Source organism: Euprymna scolopes, chromosome 42 (genome assembly GCF_053919585.1).
Source record: "Euprymna scolopes isolate OS-2025 chromosome 42, ASM5391958v1, whole genome shotgun sequence".
Classification (NCBI taxonomy): domain Eukaryota; kingdom Metazoa; phylum Mollusca; class Cephalopoda; order Sepiida; family Sepiolidae; genus Euprymna; species Euprymna scolopes.
This window is the reverse complement of record NC_136523.1, coordinates 15937264-15962678: the sequence shown is the minus strand read 5'-3', so window position 1 is coordinate 15962678 and position 25415 is coordinate 15937264. Positions and strand designations below refer to the sequence as shown.

General features: G+C 35.6%; 1 protein-coding gene across 10 annotated transcripts in view; it reads right to left on the bottom strand.

The window, feature by feature from the left end:
• LOC145266937 (alpha-1,3-mannosyl-glycoprotein 2-beta-N-acetylglucosaminyltransferase-like) overlaps window positions 1-25415 on the bottom strand; it is a 471814-nt gene that overhangs the window by 116221 nt on the left and 330178 nt on the right. For 2 of the 10 annotated variants that reach the window (XM_080122748.1, XM_080122750.1), the window contains exon 2: window positions 17219-17273. The exons of 6 other annotated variants lie outside the window; for them this stretch is intronic. The gene's annotated coding sequence lies outside the window, so the exon portion shown is untranslated. Of the gene's footprint in view, window positions 1-4531; window positions 4668-17218; window positions 17274-25415 lie in introns of all 10 variants that reach the window. 2 more of the 10 variants (XM_080122744.1, XM_080122742.1) reach the window with 2 other exon arrangements.

Genomic DNA, 25415 nt, shown 5'->3' with positions numbered 1-25415 from the left:
GAAGACTTCCTTTTCATTGACTACTGCACGGAGATGGAATAATAACTTTAGTACTAGAGTTGTTTTTCGTTATATTCTTTTCGTTTTTTATAGTATGCTGCTAATTTTTGTCAATGTGTCTTTTATTTGTGATTTTTCATTCTTAGTTTATTTATTTTTAAGAATATTTATCCAGTTGTTTAGTTGTTTTTATACGCTTTCGTCCCCCCTCACCAATCTTTCACAAAAAACACCCGCCTGGATGAAACTACTGTCAATAATTTTCCCCACTCTTTATCTGTGCTTAAATCCAAACGTAGATTCCATGAGCAGAGCTTCTTTCTCAGAAGTGCATGATTGTGGAACTCTCTTCCGTTTGCATGTTTCCCACCTGACTACAACTTGGATGTCTTCAAATCCAACATAAACAAATTCCTGACAAACCGCTCCTTTAAGTAAGACACTTTATCAAATCTCCAATACTAATGATTACTACGATACTATCTCATTGATTACTGTACACGCAATAACCCTTATCCCTGAGTGGGTCCGGGTCTTAATAAGTAGTGACCTCCATGTAAAAAAAAAAAAAAAAATGTTACAGGGTCGATTTAACCTGTTTTTCGTTTGCCAATACGATCCGTTGCCTACTTTTGTTAGGTTTCTCGCCCTTCAGTTTCCATTTATGTTTTTGTTTTATTTTATTTTGTACTATCTATGTATATATGCTCTTTGTGTAAACAAATTGAGCTCAGACATTTGGACGAAGTCAAAACATCATTAATTCACTACCTTTGAAACAAGGAGCTTAACTGATAACTAGTAATACAAAACAAAACGAGTATTAGAATAAGTACGCATAAATATAGGAGTTAAAATTGCTAAGAGAAATACATAGTAAAATAAGAAAGAATACATAAGGAAAAAATCCGAAATAAAGTCAAAAACGTAAAATTGGAAAATACGAAAATAAGGTTTCAAACATGAATTTTGGTTTGCATGGTATCTAAAGACGGCCGATCTATAACATGGTTACGGAATTTCTTTTCCCAAACAAATACGCCAGATTTATCATGTACAAAACAACTTTTTCTGAAATAACATCGGAACGAAATCGCATCTGACGAGTTGATGGGTTGGAAAATTTCTATGGAAACATAAAATCATAGAATTGTCCTCCCTTGTCCTCCCGTTAACGAAACGGCTATAATGAAGAAATCCACGAATGAAATAAATGAAAGTTATATGAAAAAAAAAAAAAAAAAATGTGAGTCTTTGAATTTCAAAAAAAATCTTGTACTATATATGCTCTGCCAGAATAAAATAAATCCATTGAGCTTTCCTCGGACTAAACGGGGATTTTGTTTTTATCCTAACAGTTTCAAGCCATTGAATGAAAACGATATACATTGAAATTAACAACATTTCTAAAATAAACATTATATACTCGAATGGAAACTAGTAAGACAAGCAAGTACATGTAGAGACCGAGACGATCCATGTAGATTATGCCGAAATGAAAAATTTTCTATCCTATTCTTTAAAGAACCCCAACATCTATTAAACTGTAGGAGAGAAATATCGAACAACTGTGTTCACAGGATAAACTTTACTCTAGGATAGCGATGCAAAATAAATTTTGAAATTGACAATAACAATAGAAAATAAATAAATAAAAAAAGAACAAAATAAAATAAACATACATATTAATAAATTATATAAAACTAACATAATATCCGAAATATAAAAAAAAACAAAACACACAAAATAACATATCCAACTATGCCTAGTCTGAAAGTAGGCCAGCTTACTACAACGAAAGGATATCTACTCTTTCCATAAGCACAAAAGAGAAGGGGTAAACCGGAGGTCAACTGTGCCTTTGTCCTGTAAGTGCCTGCCTATTGGTTAATTAGGATGGGCGCGTTGCAAACTAGAAAGCTGATTGGCTAACAAAAAACTTGATAGCAAGTGCGTATATATATAAACATTCATAACTTACTATATATAATATATATAATCACAGTTTTTAATTGTGTTCTTTTATAACAAGCTCTATTTTCTTTTTTGTTGTATTGAGCTTTTTTTTTTATTTGATTGGGATTACTGTTTAATTTACAGGAACTTTTGGTTTGTAAACTTTATTCTTTCTTCTTGATTTTAGTTGAACGTTGTGTTAAGACATTCATGGCCTTTCTAATCCTAGCGAGGTTCACCGCAACTATGGTTTCCTCCTCGCATCAATGACACACCGAACCCACTATCCGCGCCAGCGATATGTGTCACTCTTAGTAAATCAAGAGCTATATCCGGTTGGCATTATTGCGATCTCAAAGGAAACGACGCAGAGCTTCACGACTCGGCTCCAAATAATTGACAGCATTGCAAGGAAATGGATTTGTATTCCTGTTGTGTGTCTTCAAATTCGCAGATGCCATGGTTAGCGTGAGCCGCGAGGCAAGCAAACATTCAAGGTTTGACCGTGGTGGCGTGCGTTTGTACTTGCCAATTTCTACCTCCCCCCCCCCTCTCTCTCTCTCTCTCTCTCTCTCTCTCTCTCTCTCTGCCCGCTCGTTCTCCAGTCATCGATTATATAGATCATCAGCAGCTGGACGTATGACGGACCAATGACATTTTAAAAATAAAAACGACTAGAATTATTTTCACCATTTTTGTGTAGAGAGAAACACAAAGCACAGAAAAAAAGTTTCGTCAGTCTTATATTTCATCTGATGTCGCTAGTGTATCAAACGTAAAACTTAAGCAAAAATATATTTCTTGACCAGGATTCTACATGAAACATAGTACTGTAATATTATACAGGGTGGAACGATAAATTTCTCGCTCTAAACACTACAGCCTTATTTTAAAACTTTTACTGAAAAAAAAAAAAATCAATCCAGGTAACTTGATTATGTCAGTAGAGCTGACATCTATTCAATGTAGCCACCTTCAGCCTCCATCACTGCCTTGATACGGGTAGGGACTGGGAGCATGCCTTTTCTATAAGCACCGGCAGGAGCTTGCTGAATACTCGGCAGATGATGGCGATGAGGCTGGCTTTGGTGTTGTAGGAGGTCATGTTGGTGATGTTCTCAACGTATGACCAAACAAAGTACTCCAGTGAGTTCTGGTCGGTGGAAGAGTGGGGCCAGTGGGAGAAGGGTACAAAGTCGTAGGACTCTTTCTGAAGCCAAGCCCGGGTCTCTTTGGACTTGTGGGCTGGCGCTGAGTCCTGTTGCCACAACCAGGGTGTGCCAGCGGCCATCTGATTGCGACACTCTTCGGCACATCCAATTACACTTTGCTGTTGACTTTCATGCCAATTTCAAAGATGTGAGGTGACATGATGTGGCCCTCACTTGAAAGTACACCAAGGACCATGACCGTAAATGAAAGCAATCATCTAATAAGAACCCATTAGAAATGAGTAATTAATGATCAACACACTCTTCAGCACATCCAGGTACACTTTGGTGTTGACTTTCAAACCTGATGACTTTCCATCACCTTGGGCACATCCCTGTTATCCGGATTTGCATTTTGAGGGTGCTGGCAATGGTCCTGTTGTCATAACTTAATTCGGAATAGAGCATGACTTGTACAATGGCGCATCTCTGGTCTTGCTCATTGAACATTGCGTCCCTTTTGGACACGATAGAAGGCCCCTATCACTCTTGGAATTTGTACACAACTGGCCACCTAATAGATGGCCTGAAAAAAAGAAAACCAGTTTTCATCAAACGGAAATGGAATCATGTCTTTTCTGGGGCGTCAATTGTATCGTTTCACCATGTAACATAAAAATGTATTCATTCCTGGTCGATTTTAATATTTCATCCTGATTGGTATTTTATCTTTAAATTTTCATCTGATATCGCGAGTGTATCAAACGTAAAATTTGAACAAAAATATATTTCTTGACCTTTTGGGACCAGCATCTTACATGAATCATAGCACTTTAGATAAATAGATTTCAGTTTTAACAAAGGTACAATAATCAGGGCTTTACATTGCGAGTTGAACAGTCGCATTTGCAAGTGATTTTTCAAAGTGGCGATTAGAAATAATGAAACGCTTATCTTTTGACGATTGTATTTCTTTCACCGACAATTTTCCAAAGCTCACTACTGAGTGAAAAATATCTTTTCAACTTTTTAATAAAAATAAACAAAGTTAAATTATTTAAACAATAAAAGTTTAATAGAATAATGTAGTCTTTTTTTTTAACGAAGGCTGTTTAAAAAAAAAACATTTGAAGAAATCGAATGTTTATACCTTCAAGCATCAACATAAAATTTGTTGTATATTTAGAATTACACTTATTTAAAAATATACAGAAAAATCTTTATAATGTACATACTCGTCACAGAATGAAGATGTCATATTCTAAAAATCATGTGGGTTTGGCTAGTAACTTTTCTATTTGACTAATAAACGAAAATATTTAGTTGTCAAAGGTCAACTAAAGATAAATTTGTCCATAGAGCTCTGCGTTAATTAAAAGAAAAAAACAAAAAACAAAAAAACAAAAATCAATAGCGGATCTTACATTTAAAATTGATGAAATCGTTCACAAAAATTTGACAGGGTGTTGTTGATCAGTGGTAGAATATCAGGATGCTGATTGAGCTGCTAAGAGTTCGATCCTTGTTAAAAGTTTAGCCATGCTGATGATGGGTGATACCCTGAAACACATGTATATGGATAGCTTTTATGCACATAATATATATATATATATATATATATATATATATATTTAGTGCATATTTAGCCAACCTTCTTTCATTTAAATAAACATTGTTTTTTAAAAAAAAAAAAAAAAAAAAAAAGAGTTTCTGTTTGATTAGACCCCCCCTTTTTTTGTCAATTTTTCTGATCTTTTACTGTGGATCAAAACAATTGGTATAAGGAACTTATACCAATTGTTTTGATCCACAATAACGTATTTAGTTTCGATCCAGGGAACGTGTTTAGTTCAAAAGTTGGGTGCAGTGTTGCTGTTTGTCTTTCGAGGAATACATATTCAGGAGGGCTGTATGAGTATTATTACGAATACAGCTAGTCGATTTATATAAATAGCAGCGGGCAACGCTGGATAGCCTTGCTATTAATAGATAATATGATGATTCTCCTGAATATGTCCACTTCCATGCCCAATAAAGACTGATTAACGGCAGCGCAGAGGGTAGGCCAAAGCTGTTGGCAGCAGGGGACTCCTCATCAGCATCCGCATCATCTTCAGTAGAGCCTCCCTCCCATTGGAATTGAAATGATGATTCAATGGTTATTAAAAGCAATTACCTATACAGAAGCATAGATTAGTTCAATTAGCAAAGGCCAATAAAGCCATTGCAGTTCCGGCTATAACTGTTACCAATCTTATAAATATTTATAGGATGCTTAGAAATAGGGGGCGGGGGAAGTAACGGTTAGTGTAAGATCATCTATTATTGTTTCTATAAATGTTATAGGGGAATTTATAGATGAGATATACATAGAGATGTATGCACATAAGCAAGAAAAAAAAGAGATTAAAGAAAAGCATTTTTTTTGGTCTGTCATGCTTAAATAAAAAAGAAGCATTTTCTTTGGTCTGTCAGGCTTAAATTAGAAAATTTTGTTTTGCTCGTTTTCATAAAGTCAGGTCTTTTTATCGCTCTAAACACTTTCTCACGCCGGAGGCTATTCTCTATCTGTACTAATCTATGACCATGCCGACCATGTATGGAAGTATTGCGCTGGTGAATCCGTCCCATTTGTTGATCCGTATCAGTAATTTGATTGGCGTAACACTATCTTCTTCCCTGCGACCTCTCTCTCACAGACGTGATGTTGCTAGACTCAGTCTAAAGAAAAAAAAGAGATTTATGCACGTAAGCAAGAAAAAATTATATACATTAAGTGAGAATGTGTGTGTGTGAGGACACTTCTCAACCTCGACGATTTTTTTTATATCTATAGACTTGAAATTTGGTATATAGAATATTCAGACATGTGGAAAACTTAAGCAGTTTTCATCCGGAAAAAAAGAGTTGCTAAGGAGTTGAAAGTGACAAATTGGTACGTGAAGGTCGTCAGATTTTTATCCGGTTTCTCAATTGTTTGACGAATGCAGATCCCTTATGTTAAGAATAAGTAGGTTTGAAAACACTTTTTAAAGGTCGTGTCAAGCTGGCCTAATGGTTATTGGACTTGACTCACTGTCGTTAGGTTTTGATCTCAGCTCGAGTATTTATCTTATTTTTTACTTACAAGAAATGAACGTTTTAGAAAAAACATAATATATGCACGTGTCTCAGTTTCTTTCTGTTTTTTTTTTTTTTTTAAATATTTTTAAAAGGTATTTAACGCTACGCTTTATACTATTAATTAAATTCTATTTATGATAAATACTAATTCTGCATTAATTAAAAATATAATATTTACGTGTTTTATGACCGGGCAATGCTGGGCGGGCTGCTAGTATATATATATATATATATATATATGTTACAATGCACATGAAGTTACTTCTTGAATGCAGATTTCCTTTGAATAAACAGTATATATATAGAAATCATGCTGCAATCAAAGTGTTTTCGGTATGAAAATTAATTTGTGAAACAGCATCTCTCTTTGTGTATATTATTTAAATTGTGAACAAACAAATATACTTTATTATAACAGATTATTATTAGTACTTTTATAATAAATGTATTACTCTTGTAATAAAAGGAAGGGACATATCAGCACTTGCAGAGACATAAAACTCGACTAAAAAAAAAAAAAAAAAAAAAAAAAATCCAACCATCCTAAGGAGACACGAAAGAAACTATCAGGCAAGACTGTAGACAGCAACAAATGGATACAATCAATCCCCACAATCGTGATTACTGCAGACTTAGCATAAGGACAACTAGAAAGCATCGAACCTCTTGTTGAAGGGAACATAGACGATATATATATATATATATATATATATATATATATATATATATATATTCCATGAGGGTCGTTTTAAAAGTAAAGCGTCCTATTTTTACACTCCAAAAGTTCAAGAGCTATGAAAACTTTGTTTGAGTGGTTAATTCTAGGTCTCCATTCTAAGACACATCAGCTCGCTCCCCGGTGAAGGGGGGGGGACGACGACGACGACGACCTGTTAAACTGTCCACTCTGCTCCACGTCCAAATTTCCAACTCCCATGTGATCTCCAGCTAACCTGATCACGTGGTAACATACACACAGTTCCGTCAGCTGATCAGATGCTTCCGGTAAACTTGTCTATGATATGGTTTTGTTATATTTTGACAGTTTTTATATCAACATTCTTCATATTCATCTCTTGTTTATCTCTCTAGTTAGATAGATAGATCAAGATGGATAGATACAGAAAGAGATAGATAACTAGATCGATAGATATATTGATAATACACAAATAGATAAATAGATAGATCGACAGACAGATAAGTAACAAATACTTTCTTGTGTTTGACCTACTACATAACAGAAAGAAGCTACTGGAATAGGAAGCAGTATTACAGTGATGTATTAAAACAGCAAATTGATGAAGACCACTAGACCAACAAGTCAAACGAGCTGGAACAAAGGAAGCAGGGAATAGAGCAGAAAATTTTAAAGAACAGATGCTACAATCATCATCAAGTGGTGTCTTGCCTGGTACAGGCATTGACGGCCATGATTCCATCCATCTCTCGACCTCGAGGCATTCATGAATTCATTGTTGCTCATCAGTTTTTATGTTGCCTAGATGTTCAGACCATCAACCTATGTTATCTCACTGTCGTCCTCTGCTTCTTCTACCCACAATCTTTCCCGTCAAACTATTCCGCTTTTTCTGTAGACATGGCCCATGAACCTCATTTGTCATTTTCGTACTGATCTTATTAGAAACATTTCTGTGTTTGCCATACTTAATACCTCTTGATTTGTTTTCTTTTCTGTCCAGGATATCTCCAAAATTCATGTTATAATAGTATTTATAAAAAAAGACCGAGTCTAGCAACATCACGTCTGTGAGAGAGAGGTCGCAGGGAAGAAGATAGTGTTACGCCAATCAAATTACAGATACGGATCAACAAATGGGACGGATTCACCAGCGCAATACTTCCATACATGGTCGGCATGGTCATAGATTAGTACAGATAGAGAATAGCCTCCGGCGTGAGAAAGTGTTTAGAGCGATAAAACGAACTGACTTTATGAAAACGAGCAAAACAAAAATTTTTAATTTAAGCATGACAGACCAAAGAATATGCCTTTTTAAAATTTAAGCATGACAGACCAAAGAAAATACCCCTTTCTTTTTTAATTTAAGCATGACAGACCAAAGAATATGCCCTTTTCTTTTTTAAAATTTAAGCCTGACAGACCAAAGAAAATGTTTGTTTTTTTTAAATTTAAGCCTGACAGACCAAAGAATATGCTTTTTCAAACTTAAGCCTGACAGACCAAAGAATATGCTTTTTCAAACTTAAGCATGACAGACCAAAGAATATGCTTTTTCAAACTTAAGCATGACAGACCAAAGAATATGCTTTTTCAAACTTAAGCATGACAGACCAAAGAATATGCTTTTTCAAACTTAAGCCTGACAGACCAAAGAATATGCTTTTTCAAACTTAAGCATGACAGACCAAAGAATATGCTTTTTCAAACTTAAGCATGACAGACCAAAGAATATGCTTTTTCAAACTTAAGCATGACAGACCAAAGAATATGCTTTTTCAAACTTAAGCATGACAGACCAAAGAAAATACTTTCTTTTTTTTTTTTTTTAATTTAATCACGACAGACCAAAGAACAAGCTTTTTTTAAATTTAAGCATGGAAGACCAAAGAAAATGCTTTTTTATTTTTATTTTAGCATGACAAACCAAAGAAAATGTTTTTTAATTGAAACGTCACAGACCCAAAAAAAAATGCTTTTTTTAAATTCAAGCATGATAGACAAAAAAAAAATGCTTTTTTAGACTTAAGCGTGACAGACCAAAGAATATGCTTTTTAAACTTAAACATGACAGACCAAGAAAATGCTTTTTCAAACTTAAGCATTGCAGACTAAAGAAAATGCTTTGTTTTAATTTAAGCATGAAAGACCAAAGAAAATGCTTTTTAAACTTAAGCATGACAGACCAAAGAATATGCTTTTTTAAACTATTTCTGTTTTAAGCATGTCAGTCCCATGAACAAAATCTCTGAGATACAAAGGCGCTCATGACAAACATGCAAAAAAACAAAAAACACAAAAAAAAACATACACAATTAAAAAAAATCTAATTTCTCTTAAAGAATCCACGTTTGGCAGCCATTGTTTTATTTGGCAGGGAATAAGGAAGAAGAATACAACAACAACGGTTGGTATTGTTTCGGTGTAGATTTTTTTTGTAATCTTTTCAATTCAACCACGTCTTTCCTACTGTTAACCGCTTGGGGCCACATGGGCTGCCAGGTCCCATAGAATTGCATTCAGAAAATTGCACAGTCTGTCGGCAATTATTTATAAAAACCAACCTCGAAGACTGAATTGTTGCAGACTACTTATCGACGCGTGCAACAAACTGCACAATATCGCGTTTAATAAAACATACGATAATTGTACAGTATTTTTTCTTTGTGGGACCCAAGAAAAATCCATGATGACCTTGTAGAAATGATTCATGTAAATTACAAGATGATGATGATCATCATCATCATCATCATGGTTAATGACAGACTGACAACCTGAGTTATCAAGGCCCAACGGCCACGTGAGGATAAGATTGTACAGTGATGGAAATTGGGTAGAATTTGACTATTTAAAGAGACAGCCCAACAAGAATTTGTTTACATTGAAATTGAAGACTATCATGTTGTAGTCAGCTGGAAAGCAGTCTAGCGGAACAGAGTTCAACAAGCAGGTAGTTCTGGAAAAGAAGCTTTGTTCGTGGAAATTTTGTTCAGATTTAGACACAGGTAGAGGGAGATTTTTGATAGATGAGGTACCATAGATTGAAGCTCCGATGAGCACTTGTCATGAAAATAACAATAGACCAAAGCCAGGCTCGCAACGTCTTTTCTGTGGGAAAATATGCAGAGTTCAGATCCCATTCGTTCCACAGAAACACTTTCACTTATGGATGTTGGTAACCTTTATGTAGTCCCTCTCATAAGTATGCAATGTTTTGCTAGAAAGAATTCTAACTAGAAAGATATGGGAGAAACGAATGCCAACAACAACAACAACCATTATCTAAACGGCACAATATCAGAATGCAGATATAATCTAAAAAAAAAAAAAAAAAAAAAAAAAAAAAGAAATATTAATTCATTTGTCCATACGTCCAATGTCACAGAAAATTATCATCACCACAAACATTAATGAGAAACGAATTACCTCCCTTTATAGTCACTCTTTATCAGTTAAAAATCATTAAAACCATTTTCTTTCCAAAAATGTAAAAAAAATAAAAAAACGTGGCTGTCTTGCTACGGTTTCAAATTGGCTATTTTATCTTATAATTAAACAATAAGTCATGTTAAGAGACTGAGTTTTTTTTTTTTTTTTTTTTTTTATTATAGTTTCTTTTTAACATAAAAAGAAAATGTACTGACTATGAATTGACATCTATTGCTTGATAATTTATATAAAAATTTTTTTTTTTTTTTTCATAATCAATTCTTTTTAGCCTTAAAAGGGTAATAAAAAAAAATCAGTCTCCACTTAACATGACTTTTTAAGACGTCAGGTTTTCTTTTCGCTTTCTATATCGTCTTCGCGTCACGGGTTTGAGTCTGCCTGCTTACTACCACGTTTTTTTTTACACCTCCAAACACCCGGGCAACCAGGCTAGTAGCAATTAAACGACACTCACTCGGAAGAAAAAAAGATGTAAGCCTGACATACAAAATAACACACACGCTATCGTATTAATATATAGATTAAAAGCCGACCTTGTGTATAACTTGATGACCATCTTAGGGAGGCAAGTAAATAAGAATAAATCTATTATTGAAGGATTCTGTTTATTTAACATTACATTTAAAATGATGCACGACGCCAATGATCGTGACCGTCGTAAAATAAAAAGAAGTAGACCTGCCCACTGAAAAAAAATGCCGTCATGTATAAGGTAGAAGCAAGCAAGATCTTAATTGTCTGTATTTTTGAGATGAGGTGTTTTCATTGATTGGGATTGTCGGACTGACTTCCTCATCTTGGTTTTTATCATCACAAGTTTCGGCCGTTTTGCCCTCCGGCTTTCATCAAGTGTTTTGTATCGAACTGGGGAACCTAGTGACATATGACATAGGGTATTATTTTGTCTGCATTTTTGAGATGAGGTGTTTTCGTTTATTGAGATTGTCGGACTGACTTCCTCATCTTGGTTGTTATAGTCACAATGTTTCGGCCGTTTTGCCCTCCAACCTTCATCAGGTGTTTTGTATCGAACTGGGGAACAGTTTGTTAGGAGTCTCAAACCCAACCCTTTATTATTATTACGGGGGTACCGTGTTCGGACTTCAGCTAGGCTCTGGGACATAGTTGCTGATTCTCTGTTTTGAATGTTACTTTTCACTGCCTTCGTTCAGGATTGAACTCAGCACCTTTGGGTAACTAAACTTTGATACAACGTCTAGGACCACTCGGCCATATGTCACTAGGACGCAAGATCTGTTGAACAGTCCAAACTGTCGATAATGAATGAGCCTGGATGAATGAGTACTGTGGTCACTCTACTTTATTCTGTGATGTTAGCCGGTCACGTGGCTTCTATTTTACGAAGGCCACGTAATGGCACTGTCCGTGACCATTTAATTTTTGTTGGGAGGCGGTGCGGGGTGGGGTGGGGTAGTCAAACATTTGGATCGTGAGCAGTGTAAGGTTTCTTGCGGTCATGGGGAAGAGGATGAGGCATCTCTATTTTTATATTATTTTATTTATTTATTTTTGTGAGAGTTAATTTACTGTGGTTCATGTTTGGCGATTCCCGTTAATAAAGTTTGCTTAATGAGAAAAACAAAAAAACAAAACAATCTTGTAAATAGTTTCGTTTTTTGTTAATGATTTATTTAAAAAAACAAACAAAAAAAAAAACAAACATCAACAAAGACTTCTTTTCGGCATACACGTTGTTATTGTTGTTTTTACTCGCTGGGAGTTTTTTTTTTTTTTTTTTTTTTTTTTTTTCACAGAGGCCATCGTCAAAAGTTTCTCCTTAAGAATAATTTGTGGCGTTCTCTGGAATCTAAGTGACAACAAGTCTCTCCAGATTTCCATTACTATTTCACATTTTTCTGAAACATTATCTAGAGTTTTTTTTTTTTTCTCCACGAATTAACCCCTATGTATATATAAGTTTTTTTTGTTTTGTTTTGTTAATTTTTGTTATGAATGGCTCTTATGAGGAGGCTCCATGTTTTGACAAGCTTCTGGGCTTGACCTTTACTCCTGATCTGAAATGGAACACGTACATCAAATCCATTGCCAAGGTCGCTGGAAAAATGGTGGGATCCTTCTATCGATCCAGTAGATATCTACCTGCTGATGCAATTCTCTACCTATACAAGAGTCAGGTACGTTCAAGGATGGAGTATTTTTGCCACATCAGGAGCTGCTAGAAAGACCTTATCTTGCCTTGATAGAATTCAAAATAGACTTTGTAGCCTAGTGGCAATGCCCTTTTCTCTTCCCTGCAATCTCTTTCTCACAGAAGAGGCGTTGTGAGCCTGACTCTGCGTTATCATTATTTTCATGGCAAGTGCTCGTCTGAGCTCCAGTCTATGGTTCCCCCTCGCCAAACATTCACAAGAAATACTCATCTAGCTGAAAACACTATCGATAGTTTCCCCACTCTTTATCTGTGCCTAGACCTAAACATGGATTCCATGAACAGAGTTTCTTTCTTACAACTGCACATCTGTGGAACTCTCTTCTGTTTATTTGCTTTCCAGCTACTACAATATGGTCGTCTTCAAAAAAAAAAAAAAAACTCTGCCTCATTTGTCATATTCTCTGGACCTCTCACCTATCAACTACCACTTTTTCAAGCATCTCGATAACTTTCTGGGTGAGAAATGCTTTAAAAACGCAGGTAATATCAAAAACACCTTCAGCGACTTCATCGCCACCAGAACGCAAGATTTTTACATTACTGGCATAAATACACTTGTTTTGCATTGGCAAAAGTATGTTGATTCTAATGGTGCTTATTTTGATTGATAAATTTTTGTTTGAGCCGAGAGATGTCCATCTGAATTTAAGTTTAAAACCGCAAGAATTTTCTTGTCAACCTGATATCATGAAAAGTATGAACATAATGTGAATAAATAAAATCACACGACATCAGGTAAAATCCGTTGTTTTAATTTTGAGCTCCCTAGAGAAAAAGTCAACAAGAATTGTGTTGATGCAATTCCATGTAAATATGAAAAAATGTACAAATATAGGCATGAATTCATTTATGGGTATATATATATATATATTATTATTTTTTTTTTTTACTTGGGAGTCACCACTTATCAAGGACTGAAGGCCACTAGAGGATAAGGGTTAATAAATGTAAGTAATCGTTAATGATGTAAATTGGATAGAATTTGATTATTTATGGGGACGCCTCAACAAGAACTTGTTAACATTAGATTTGAAGGCTATCATGCTGTATTTAACCGGGAGGCAGGCCAGCGGAACAGTGTTCTAGGAAATAAGCTTTGTTCATGGAGTCTGCATTTAGATTTAAGCACAGATAGAGAGTGAAGGAAATCGTTTATAGTGGTTGTAGCTAGTTGAGTGGGGTTTTTTTGTGAAAATTTGGCAAGGAGGGGCCATAAATTGAAGTTTAGTCGAGCACTTGCCATGAAAATAATGATAGAGCAGAGACAGACTCGCAACGTCTCTTCCACGGGAAAGGGGTTGCAGGGAAGAGAAAAGGTCATCACCTACTAGATTTCGAAGCCAGTTTTGAACTCTATCAAGGCAGGATAGGGCGCGCCAAGCAGCTCCTTCCCAGATGTGACAACAGTACACTATAGTAGGATATATCGTAGAAATAGTTCATAATCATAATATGTATGAGAGGTGTTCGAAAAAGTAAAACCACCTATTTTTTTTTTAACACCAAAATGTTTAAGAGTTACAAAGATGGGAGTAGTATCAATAAAACAAGCGATTTTATTTTCGACATAGTTACCACCATTCTCAATGTTGTGCATGAGCGTCCAGATGACATATTGTCCTACAAGATCGTTCCTAAAGTAAAGCCTCTTATTTTTTTTTAACTCAAAAAATCGAAGAGCTACAAAGATAGTATTAAAACGAGCCCCCTTTTATGCTCCAGAATTTAATTTCCTACATGGTCACCACCATTCTCAATGCACTTTTTATAGAAATTCTATGACGGATCTGCTTCTGACACACGCCCATGACAGTTTTTTTTTTTTTTTTTAAGTTTCAAACCGTCAATATCTGCAACAGAGAGATAAAACTTTCTGGTCATGAATGCATAAGTTCAGTCGTTATAACAATGTAGTTTTCAATCCCCTCTGATCCATAGAGGTAGAATAAAGAAGATAGGAGGCATTACGTTTGTAACGTCCCTTGTATTCTAATTCCTAAGACTTTTTTATTAGTCGAATTGAATGAATGGCAATGCTAAAAGTTTAAAAGAAGATAAAGGCTGCTGCAAAAAAGGTGGGTTCCCTCTATCGAGCTAGAAGACTAGTCGCACCTGAAAGTATTCTGTACCTCTACAAGGCCACCATTCGCCCATGCATGGAGTATTGTTGACACATCTGGGCTGGTGCATCAACCACTAGCCTCTCCCTCTTCGATAGGGTTCAAAAAAGAGTCTCCAATCTAATAGGCCCCACTTTGTCAACTAAACTCCAACCCCATCGCCGCAATGTTGCATCTCTGTGCCTGTTTTACAAATATTTTAATGGAATGTGGTCTGATGAACTTGTTGCACTTGTGCCCCCCCTCAACGTACATATCCCCGATAAACCCGCCTAGCAACAAAATCTCACCCCTTCACTGTTAAGGTCCCCAAATACCAGAAAGCTTTCTATTCTAATAGGTTTTTCCCTCGAACAGCTACACTTTGGAATTCCCTTCTTGTCACCAACTTCCCTGACTGTACTGATATGCAGAAGTTTAAATGTAATGTAAACCAACATATTGTTAATCTTTCCCAGGCATGGTCCCAAATACTAGTCTTTTACGTCCAAGTGGCGATATGACAGGTGTGAACGTGAATAAAAAAATTTGACAACCTTATTTTCTTATGGGAGCAACCCTTATAATTTGATATCAATATGCATCGAATAATTGAAACAAAAGGTTATTTGTATTATTTGAATTAGCAGGATCTGTGGAAATTCCACAACTATATGTAATATATTGAGTACGGCACAATTATGTTGACACACCGGTTCTCGCCAGATCACCAAAGTTAAGCAATGTTGAGCCTGGCCAGTACCAGATGGGTGACCATTTGGGAAGGTTGGTTGTTGGTTGGTTGGTTGTTTTTGTTTTATGGCATATCAACCCTTTTTGGGTTATTTAATGCAAAATCCAAAGATTTTGAAGAAAATTTTTTTTAATAGAATATATTTGTTGTTTTCACGTCGGTTTCTATTTAACCCATAGTTGGGACCCTAACAGGTACTACCACTCCGGGTCAGTGGACCTGGGAGCAATGATAATTAAAGGGTGGCTCCACACTCCCCAAAGCCCACAAGCTGGGGCCTCACCACTGGATATAGTTTAAGGTCATATCCAGGACCCCCATTGAAGCAGGGGGGCAGTCGGCGTATTCTAATGCCCCACCGACAGGGCCCATTTGGGAAGGCCAGGCGCTGTATGTACCTTCTGGGAAGGTTGGGCGTGGGGCCAGCACCCTCACCCTGTAAAAAGAACTCCTTGCTACAAAAGCATCTACAAAGTTGTGGATGGCCTATGCCCCTCCAGGGGCTCATGGTCTATGGAGTGGATGTGATATATTGCTGATGGGTATTCTGTGGACGTTCAGCGAAAATGGAGACCCCACGATATTATTGTAACCCTTTTGTTAAAACTACAAAAATATTTATCTAAGTAATCTGGTTAATGTAGTGTCAGAATATATCTAGTTATTACGGTTTATCTCTACTATTTTTATAGGAGTCTGTGACATATTTCGATAGTATGGACGCCTGGAAACCCCACGATATCATTACACCATCTTTAGACATAACAGCCAGAAGACCAAGAAGGTATATTTTAGTTTCACGTATAGCCCAAAAGCAACATGATTTTTTTTTCACTTTATTTATTTTTTACATTGCGTCTTAAGAGATCGGGAGATCCTATTTATTAAAAAGTAGGATAGAAGGTTTTAACATACTACAAACATAAAACATATCTATATACTAATTAAATTTCGTAGTACATTATCACCATCTATCCTCCTTTTTAATAAATAGAGTCCATCTTCTTTGCAGCAGACTTGGCAGTATCTTCTATGTATTTGGCCCAAATTATGTTACCTGTGGATGTTAAACAAGTTCATCAAACCATATTCTATTGAAGTACTTGCAAAACAAACAAACAAACAAAAAAAAAAAAGAAAGGATGCAACACTACAGTGATGCGACAGGGACAGGAGCTTTGTAGACAGTGAGGGGGCCTTATTAGATTAGAGATTTCTTTTTAGAACCTTTCTAAGGAGGAGATGCTAGTGGTTAGTGCACTAGCCCAGATGTGGTGACAATACTCCATGCATAGAGTCAGAGGACACTGGCAGGCGTGAGAAGTTTTCTAGCCTGATAAAAGGAGCTTACTTTCTTTGCAGCAGACATGGCAGTATCTTCTATGTATTTATTTCAATTTATGTTACCTGTGAATGTTATACCGAGGAGTTTGAGTGTGGGGCCTATATTATGTGAGAGACTCTTTCTTGGATCCTACCTAAAAGGGGAGAGACTAATAGTTGGTGCAAGTAGCTCAGACGTGGCAATAAGAGTCTGTCAAGCCAAGATCACAGTGTAGTATCTGTTCTGATGCTACACTCTACTTTTTCTGTTCTCAATCAGTGGAGGAGAAATCCTTCTAAGACAGAGGCAATTTTTTTTATTTTTGTTCCTATCCAGAGCGCCCCTTTTTAGGGAACTGAATTTTCCCCACATTAAAAACCAACCTTGTGTCTAATTCTGTCCCCGTGGGGAGGCAAGCAAATAGGAACAATATAAAGTTGTTAGAAAATTGAATATTTGGGACTTACCGTTAATCCGGAATGGAATTCCACTGTAAAACATTTTAGATCAACCGAGACTTACCTACAAAAAAAAAAAAAAAATATTTAAGAATATTTTTTTAAAATAATTATATTTGAATAGTTTTAATAAAACAGATATCAGAAGTTTTAAAAATTACATATTAGTACAACAATTTATATGCCTGTTAAGCTGAGTTTTTTTCCTTGCTCTGACACTGATATCAAAAGCTCACGTTTTTATTTAAAAATTACTAAAACAAACTTTTTAATATACTCAGTCATGAATATGCAAGCCACTACATGAAGCTTAACTAATTTGCATATATATCTTTAAAAAACAATTGTGTTAATTGCTCATTCATTTGTTTTTATGGTATCTTATTAGATGCTTGGTTTCAGTTCACTATTACACTGAATTCTATTTATGCATAGTTTCTACATTCTGCATAATTGTGTAGAATTTAAGATGAAAACGTTTTAGCACACAAATATTTTTTTCTCTCTGTCTCTCTCTCTCTATATATATACTAACAGGGAGACCTGACGTTGCTCTGGATTGAATGATGATCAATAAATATTTCACACTCTTATATTTTTATTGTCATCAAAATCCGTGAAATCGCCCAGGAGGAAGCGTCACATGCCTCCATGCAATAACTTAGCCCAAAATACTTGTTATTTTACATTGCTTCTAGAGAACCTTCTGTTTCTTTTATAAAATTATTTTATATAAACTTCTTTCCAGTTAATGAAAAAAAAAAAAAAAACATTAAGAAATTACATGCGGAGTTTGAACCTACAGACTATGTCATGCAAAAAAACATGCTATCAACTTACTCACAGTAGAATTTTCACGGCCCACTGTTCTATTATTGTTGCTAAGTGACGACATGGAAAAAATGGCTTTACTGGTGATAGATAAATTAAAATAACGGTTTCAATTAGCAATTATCAGTAATTATCGGGGGTATTCTGAGACAAAACTTAACTAAGATCACTCCCAGACTTATAAACTAAAGTTCTGTAAATTTTACAGAAAACCTGTTCAGCCGTTTCAGAGTCTATAAGGAATGAACTCACACAAAGAGACAAAGTTGCATTTATACAATTGTATATATATATATATATATATATATATATATATATATATATATAAAAACTAAGTAGAAAGTTTGCTACAGATCCAAATAAAATGAAAAATTTGCTATCCTATACTTTAAAGAACCCCAACATCTATTAAACTGTAAAAGAGAAATAGCGAACAACTGTGTTCACAAGATAAAATTTACTCTAGGATAGCGATACAAAATAGTTTTAAAACTAACAAAAACAATAGAAAATAAACAAATAAATAAATTAAATAAACATTAATATACATAAACGATCACACATATATGTATGTATATATATATGTGCATATATATATATCTATATATAAACTAACATAAAAAAAACCCTAACCTAGATTTAAAACAGGTCAAGAAATTAGATATCCAGGCAAAATAGAGCACACACAAAGGAACAGGTCAACCAGAGGTCAAATAGGCCTTTGTCCGATAAGTGCATGTTCATTGGCTGATAGGAAGGGCGTGGTGGATACTAGAAAGCTGATTGGCTAACTAAAATCTCAATAGAAGGTGTGTATACGACAGACAACCACAAAATTTGCGCATAAATGGGTTCAAATGTAAAACAAAACGATTGATCTTGGCAAGGTAAGTCGAATAAAACATTACTCCTGCTGTTATTGTTAAAATTAAACTGACAGAGTACAAAATAGACTTTGTGGCTTAGTGGGGGATGCCCTTTTCTTTTCCCTACAACCTCTCTCCCACAGAAGAGATGTTGCGAGCCTGTCTGTTTTATCGTTATTTTCATGGCAAGTGCTCGTCTGAGCTCCAATCACTGGTCCCCTCGCCAATCTTTCACGAAAACAACCATCTAGATGAAACCACTGTCAATAATTTTCCCCATTCTTTATCTGTGCCTAATTCAAAACGTAGATTCCATGAACAAAGCTTCTTTCTTAGAAGTGCCCGTCTGTGGAACTCTCTTCCGTTTGCCTGTTTCCCACCTGACTACAACTTGGATGTTTCAAGTCTAACATAAACAAATTCCTGATAAACCGCCGCTTAAGACACTTTATCAAATCTCCATTACTAACGATTACTACGATATTATCCCATTAATTACTGTACATGCAATAACCCTTATCCCTGAGTGGCTTCCGGGCCTTGATAAGTGGTGACTTCCATGTAAAAAAAAAAAGTTGCAAAATTTTGAACCTTTCATATCCATCTGTTGATAGCTCAGATGCTAGAGAGATCAAAAAAGGAAAAAAAAAAAAAACCGAAAAAAAAAAAACAACAACTAGGGCTGAAGTGCTAAACGTTCTGGTTTCAATTCTAGTAGATGGCACTTAACACGTATGTTACAGGAAAAAGAGCTGTCCCCTTTCCATGTAAATAAGAACATTACATAAGTGAAAATGAGATTATGATAAGCCGAGACTCAAAAACTTGTAAGCAAGGTAAAGAAATAGAATATTAGAAATCGAAATGTTAAAAAGGTCTATTGTTAAATTCTATTATAAAATAGTTAGATATTGTTTATATCGTAAAAAGAATTGATTGTTCATTCTTTTACAAAACTGAATATTAAAAATATCAGCTAAAAAGAACAATACAAATGAAAAATACATTGTTAAAAAAATAGGTTAGTTGAGAATTCTTTGTTGACAAAACTGTGTGTTGGAAAAACGTGTGCATAGCCACGTGAATTGGTCACGTTTTGGAAACACACTTCTGACGTCATAGCAAAAGAGGGATTCTCAATATAGGAGCTAGAGTTAGTCAGATCAGGGTAGTTGAGGCAGAAAAGTTGAGTCTGCTAGTAAGCAGAGATCATGAGAGTCACTCAGTTGGCAGTCAGTGGTCAGCTGACTCTTTGGAAGCGAAGGGTAGAAGATTAAACTATGTAGATCCAAATGACGTCATCAGTATTGGACCGGTCCAATGAATAAAGAATCATCTTTGTGTTTTTGTAAAACTGTCATCATGTGTCATCTTTCAACACCCAAAAGGTAATGTATTAAACATCTTGTAACGAACTCTTGCGTAAACCTTTCCAAGAATATGTGTCTCCCTTCCTTGTATACATTCCCAGTCAGTATCTATATGAAGTCCCCAAGCATCCACAGAACTGTAATATGTATGAATGTCCCCTCTCCCTATCTGTATATCTATAAAAGTGAAAATGTCTCTGTGTGTTTGTCTTTCTGTGTGTGTGTGTGTGTCCCTTTCCATGTAAATAAGAAGAACGTTAGATAAGTGAAAATGATATTAGGATAAGCCGAGACTCGAACCTTGTAAGCAAGGTTAAAAATTTGAATGTTAGAAAATGAGGCTATTGTTAATTCTGAATTTTAATTATGGCAGTAAAAGAATGAAGAATGAAAATTAAAAATATATTGTTAAAAAATAGGTTAGGTTAAAACATAGGTTAGGAGACGATTCTTTGTTTGCAGAAGTGTGTTTTGGACAAACATGCATAGCCACGTGAATTAGTCACGTTTGAAAACCACACTTCTGACGTCATAAACAAAGGACGATTCTCCATATAGTTCTATGGGTTCAAATTTAAGAGGAGATCAGACAGTCTGTCAGAGAGAGAGTTGAGAGTCAGTCAGTTGGCAGTCAGTGGTCAGCTGACTCTTTGGAAGCGAAGGGTAGAAAATTAAACTATGTAGATATAAATGTGGATTCCTGACGTCATCAGCATTCGACCGGTCCAATGAATAAAGAATCATCTTTGTGTTTTTTTGTAACTGTTGTCGTGTGTTATCTTTCAACACGCAAAAGGTAATGTGTTAATCATTTGTAATGAACATTGTGTAGCCTTCCAAGAATATGTATCCCTCCTCCTCTCTATGTGTGCTATAAGAAATATGTGCATCTACCACCCTATCACCCTTGCTATATGAGTTAAGAAGAAACATCACAGAACTGTATAAATGTCTTCTCGTCTCTCTTCTCTGTCCCCTCATCATTGTTATACATGTCCCCCGTCTCTCCTTAATATGTACCCTATGCAACACATATTTTCTTTTATAATTCTTAGAATCGTTATTATATATTGAATAATAATAAATATAAAATTGGCTCTATACTAATAAATAAGTCTACACAAATTAAAGTATAATATTTACGCATAATTTATCACTAGATGGCCTGCTAATATTAATTATTTTATGCTAGTACTTCAGGCTTACGCAATCATAGGTGTAGGAAGTGATAATTACTGCGGCTCGTGAGATTTAAACCTAAAACGTTGATTTCATAAGGTAGCATTCATTGCAGGCTGCCAGTAATTAACACAAGAATTGAAGGAAATTAAGGGCCTATAAATTCCAAGTCAGCATGCATACATAGTAAACAGTTGGAGAGTATTCGACGAAAGAGAATTGGAATTTTGCATTTGCGCTTAAGATGACTGCTTTTTTCTTAATGCCTTAAAGAGGGCTCAACTTTAATTTCTCAAAGGAGCTTTATAACTATAATATATTTTTGAATAAATATTATCAATTATTTTTATATCTACAGACACACATACATACATCCGTTTTATTTATATAGATTTCACTGACGCTTGATCTAACATTCTGTGCAACTGCAATTAATGTGTTAAGCTAAATCACGTTTATAATTTACTAGCACAGGTGCCTGGCGTAGAGGTGTGTGTTTGGAGGTGTGTGTTGAGCAAAAAAAAAAAAAAAATAGGAAGGCACCACCGTCAACCTGGAAGTGACATAGGTTTAAATTAAGGCTAGACAATCGAAAAGAGGAGATGACTTTTTTGAAAATATCAGTGAAAAAAGTGACCCTTCCCTGTAGAAAAGTGCCCAGTTGAGGGTGAAGAAATTAAGGTTTTTAGCCAAATTTTCGGTATTTGTCGTCTGAAGGGTGTAGCTTCAAAACAATACTGATCTTGTGAAAATTCGTTGCCTCTGTCGAAAGTTTAGGCAGACATGCAAACATACATACATAGATTTATATATTGGTAGCTCAAATTTTAAACCCAAACCGATTAAAAAACTTGCCCTATCTCTGAATACCCTTTATGTAAAATTTCAAATGTTTAGACCAGAAATTGTCTGAGTAATTTGGTAGAGACCGCAGAGGTCAAATGTTTTTAAACTTTGACCCAATTATGACCCCTTAACATTTATTGTTTTGGGCTGAAATCAAGTTATTAAGTCAGATCCATGTCCAAGGAACCTATATCTAAAATTTCAAGTGTTTAGAACCAAAATTGACGGAGGAGTTTAGTAGAGTTCTCAAAGGTCAAATCGTTGAACTTTGACTCCTTAACAGCCAAATATCTGGCCGAAAACGGATCACAAAGATTTTTCAAAATTTCACTACCCTGTATTGTATATCAAATTTCGTGTCTGTCGACTGAAAATTGACAGAGTTATTGTGTAGAGAAATGACACGCAGGCAGACACTTTCATAGATATATAGATTCTTGTTATAAAAGATCTGAAAAGATATTCAAATCCTTAGTACTAAGCATATTTGGAACCTCACCATTGAATGTCTATTATAGTCATTTATACCACAACCATTGGACGATCACGGACTGTGTAGTGAACACACAGACTCAGACAATTTCTTTATGTTTCTAAATGTTATGAGATCATAAGTGATCATTTGCATTTTCTTGAGTTTCTATTTACTTTGCCTCCCCACGAGGGCAGAGTTAGACACCAGGGTCGTTTTTTTTAATGTGGAGAAAAGGGGGGGGGGAATTGTCTCAGTCATGAAGGATTTCTCCTTCACTAACCGAAAACAAAAAAATTGAAGTGTAGCATTAGAACAGATACTACACTTTGATCTTGGTCCGAAGGCAAAGAAATCTCTTAATTTATTCGGTTTTTTTTTTGTTTTTTTTTTGCTTACTTGCTTCCCCACGAGAGCGGAGTTAGACAAAAGGTCGGTTTTTAATGTGAGGGAAAACCAGTTTCCCAAAAAGGGGCACTCCGGTCAGTAACAAAAGTAAAAAAATGTATCAGTCATGAACCGAGACCAAAAAGTGTAGTGCACCATCTGAAGAACAGATACTACACTTTGAGATATCAAATCTTTCATTCAGGTTAAAAAAACAATATAATTTAAACACAAACAAAAAATTTAGGCACAAGGCCAACCCAAAAAGGAGGGCAGAATGGGGATCGTTGATCATCCTTGTCACTCTAGAACTAAAGAAGAAATTCTCTTAGCTAGTATCTTTTTTCATCACAATACCGCATTCACCCATTCGTGGACGTACTACTTAGAACGCAATCATTTAAAACATTTTTTATTAACGTGTAAAAACAAAAAAGATAACAATAATGATACAATAATTCATTTGTGTCGAGGGCAGCCCAAAGGTCAAGAACAACAGGAAAAAAGTAAGCCTTCATTACAAAAAAAAAACAAAAAAAAAAAAAAAAAAAAGAAATGATTCAAACAAGAAAAAAAAAACGAAAAAAAAAAACAAACAAAAAAACCCAACTTCCCTCACTCTTTGTGCCTAAAACTAAATGGAAATTCCATCAATAGAGCTTCTTTTCTAGACTTGTTGATCTGTGGAACACAATACCATAAGACTGCTTCCCAAGTGATTATAACATGGCTGTTTTCAAATCTAATGTAAATAAGTTCTTATTGAGCTGTGAAACTTGGGTAGAGTTTAATTATAAAAGAGGTTTTATAATTAAACTCTACCCAAGTTTGACCATTACTGATCGTCAGTGTTGCTTGTTAACCTTTATCCTAGAATGGCCTCTGGGCTTTGATAAAAAAAGAAAGAAAAAAAAAAGAAAAAAACTAGCGGGGGTGTCCGGCATTGTTTGGGTGTTTAGAGATGTAAAAAAAAAAAGTGGTAATAGGCAGGCAGGCTCGAACCCGCAACGCGAAGGCGGAAAAGGAAGTGAAAGAAAACGAGACACCTTACCGCTACGCCAGGACACGAGCGGAAGTGTTGAAATCTAGTGATGTCAACCATAGCGGATAGCGAAATGAAATCAAGCACTTAAATCTGGCTGTAGGCCAGTTAAGCTTGCAGCTTTCTGCCGTATTTGTTTCCCCATGATGTTGGAGAAAACCAGCCCCCCCCCCCCAAATGGGGAACTCTTGCAGTGTCCAAATGAATAGCAATTGTCTGATATGAAGGGGTTCCCCCCCCCATTGATCAAAGCTAATTCCCTTCAAGACGTTCCGGCCCAGAAAGCCAGGAGTTTGCATTTTTACATTCGATTAGTTTCGATTTTATATGAAAAAGACAAACAAACATTGGAAACCAGGGATTTTTTTTTTGACTCAATCAAACAAAAGATAGAGACTATGTTCATTCGCAAATTGGAGATATTACGATTCAGAAAGTATAAGGAAAGTATATTAGATGACTGTTGCAGAGACTGTAAAACGTTTGCAACAAATTTCCCTCACAGATTATTAGTTCTAGCTAAGCAAGAACTCAATGGACAAAGTTTGTTTCCCAGAAGTGTCCGTTTTTGGGACACAATATTGCGTGTCTGCTTCCTGACTGTCTATAACATGATTATCTTAAAATCTTATGTGAATAAATTCCTATTGAGTAGTCATCTTCAATAAAAATCTCAACTGACTGTTTAAATGGGTGTATGTTTGTATGTCTGCCTAAAACTTTCGACAGGAGACGGATTTTCATGAGATCGGTATCATTGTGAAGCTTGACCCTTTAAATATTTTTTAAAGTCATCCCCTCTTTTTGATTGACTAGCCTTAATTTAAACCTTCGCTACTTCTGTTTGGTGATGGACGCAACAGCAAAGACGTCACATTTTTTTTTTCTTTTTCACAAGAAAAGCAAAGGATGCGCCAGGAAAGATGGACGTGTGAAGTTGAAGGCAAGAAATTGATGGCTATGGGAGAAAGAAAAACACACCAGGTGAGATGGACGTGTGGTCCTGTAGTGGGGGCGAGAAACTTTCAAGCTAGTGTTAAGATGGCAGGGTTTTGTTAATCTTATAGCAGACGAAATGAATAGTAAAACAAGTGAAGCATGCATGGTCCCCCTTGAGTGCACAATGAATGAGGCATAAGAAAAAAAATGACTAAGTTCAGCATTGTCCCCCACTCCCATTTTGCCACAAAGTCCCCAGGGGATGTCAAATCCT